We start from the raw sequence: 2,886 nt of genomic DNA, 5'->3' as shown, positions 1-2,886 counted from the left end.
CTTACACTGTTGGTGGGAATGCAAACTAGTACAGCCACTATGGAGAACAGTGTGGAGATTCCTTAAAAAACTGGAAATAAAACTGCCTTTTGACCCACCAATCCCACTGCTGGGCATACACACTGAGGAAACCAGAATTTAAAGAGACACGTGTACCCCAATGTTCATCGCAGCACTGTTTATAATAGCCAGGACATGGAAACAACCTAGATGTCCATCAGCAGATGAATGGATAAGAAAGCTCTGGTACATATACACAATGGAGTATTACTCAGCCATTAAAAATAATACATTTGAATCCGTTCTAATGAGGCAGATGAAACTGGAGCCGATTATAGAGAGCCAAGTAAGCCAGAAAGAAAAACACCAATACAGTATACTAATGCATATATATGGAATTTAGAAAGATGGTAACAATAACCCTGTATATGAGCCAGCAAAAATGTATAGAATATTCTTGTGAACTCTGTAGGAGAGGGAGAGGGTGGGATGATTGGGAGAATGGCATTGAAACATGTATAATATCATATATGAAACAAGTCGCCAGTCCAGGTTCGATGCACGATACTGGATGCTTGGGGCTGGTGTACTGGGATGACCCAGAAGGATGGTACGGGGAGGGAGGAGGGTTCAGGATGTGGAACACGTGTATACCTGTGCCAGATTCATGTTGATATATGGCAAAACCAATCCAATATTGTAAAGTTTAAAAAAAAAAGAAAAAAAAACAATAAACAAAAACAGATTTTGGACATCTTAAAAAAAATAAAAAATCTATCAAAGAACAAAAAAAGAATTATACTATTATACTGACCAAAGAGAGATTTTACTAAGTGAATATCAATGTAGAAAAAAGGAAAATATAAAAATGCAACATAGGACAGAAAGCAGAATATACACACACATATAGAGAGAATAATAATATTTAGATGGCAGAGATTTTGAAGAAAAAAATGTTCTCTGAAAGATAATGTTTTATGTTTGATGTTAAATATTCATACAATTTAGTTTCCTTAGCCAATGACACAGATCCAGTCTATGAAAAATCCACTCTGCCTCTTCTGTACTCTGGAGTCTCTACACAAGTTTCCCAGCTTTTGGTACCAGGGATCAGTTTAGTAGATAACAACTTTTCCAAGGACCTGGGTGGAGGTGGTTACAGGATGTTTCAAGCTCATTTTGTGTATTGTGCACTTTATTTCTATTATTATTATTATACCTTTGTCACATCAAATCATCAGACATTAGATTTCAGAGTTCAGACCCTGGCTCCAATACTCGAGATGGTCACAATAGTGAATCTATTAGGTGTGATTCAGATAAGGAGTCAGAAGTTAGGAAGGTGGATGTGAGTCAGAGTGAGAACTTAGAAATCTTTCATATTGTGAAAGATTTAAGTCCAATGACTCATTTTGGAGACAGACCCATTTGAGTGACCTGTTCCCTGACATATTTGTTTTTTCTAAATTAACTAGAAAAATAATAACATAAGAAATCTGATAAAAGATTAGGAAATAATGCAATCTAACTGAATTTGAAGAAAAGATGAGGAATTTCCCATTGGGAAAGAAATATTTTAGGAAATTATTTAAAAGATCAACAGATAGCATTTCCATTCCAGTATTCCAGTATTTCAGTATTAACCTAGAAAAACCTAGGTTAATAAACCTGATCTTCGCATTTAGAGTATGTGATTTCGATAAAAGTTTTAAGTATATTTTTAACCCCATTTCAATCAGTGAAATAGTTATTTTAAAAGAAATGTTCTATGAAAAATATGCCCTGGCATATAGTAAAAAAAAAAAAAAAATTAAAGATTAGTTTTTTCAAAGATTTCCCAAGTTAAATTAGTATGGCATAGTCCTTCCAGAAATAAATTCCAGTGCTATCTGTGAATAGTTTCCTTTTCTTTAAGTCTCTTTGCGTTTTACACTGGATACTCAAAAGAAGAAGAAAAGGAGAAACTACATAGAAATAAAAGAGTTTATCCTTCTGGGACTGTCAGACGACCCACAACTTCACGTTGTGAGCTGTGTCTTTCTACTCACCATCTACATGCTCAGCATCACTGGAAACCTGACCATTAATCACCCTAACCCTGCTGGATGCCCACCTACAGACCCTCGTGTATTTCTTCCTCAGAAATTTCTCCATATTAGAGGTGTCATCCACAACTGTCACTATACCCAAGTTCCTTATCACCATTATTAAGGAGATAAAACTTTTCTTTTACTGATTGTATGACTCATTTTTCTTTTTTCTTTTTCATTCTCTTGGGAGTCATTGAGTTTTGCCTACTGGCTACTAAGTCTTCTGACCATTACATTTCCATCTGCAAATAGCTGCATTACATGAACATCATGAATCATAGAGACTGCACACTACTTGTCTTGGCTTCTTGGCTGGCTTCATCCTTAATCATTTTTTCATCACTCATGCTGTTCAGACAACTTGATTATGCCATTGATCATTTTAATTGTGATTATTTCCCCTTTCACACATTTCTTGTTTAGACACCAAACTGCTAGAGATGATGGGCTTTCCCACTGCTGTGTTTACCCTAATGTTCACTTTGGTATTAATAATTCTGTCTTATCCATATATCATCAGAACAGTTTTGAGGATCTCTTCCACCACTCAGAGGACAAGGGGCTTTTCCACGTGTTCTTCCCACAAATTGTCATCTCCATCTCTTATGGCAGCTACATTTTCATGTACATGAAACCATCAGTAAAGAACAGGGTGTCTTTGAGCAAGAGAGTGGCTGTGCTAACCACCTCAGTAATCCCCAGGCTGAACCCCTTTATTTACACCCTAAGGAATCTGAAAGTCAAGTGAGCCTTCATGGACGTGGCCAGGAAGACTGTACTCTTCTCAAGGAAATGA

At 36.3% G+C, this 2,886-nt stretch overlaps 1 pseudogene; it reads left to right on the top strand.

Moving 5' to 3' along the window:
- LOC104985911 overlaps positions 1 to 2,886 on the top strand; it is a 21,237-nt pseudogene extending 18,351 nt beyond the window's left edge.

This window comes from Bison bison, unplaced genomic scaffold (genome assembly GCF_000754665.1).
Source record: "Bison bison bison isolate TAMUID 2011002044 unplaced genomic scaffold, Bison_UMD1.0 scf7180017864062, whole genome shotgun sequence".
Lineage (NCBI taxonomy): Eukaryota > Metazoa > Chordata > Mammalia > Artiodactyla > Bovidae > Bison > Bison bison.
The sequence above is the reverse complement of the archived record's forward strand: the minus strand, read 5'-3'. Positions and strand labels throughout refer to the sequence as shown.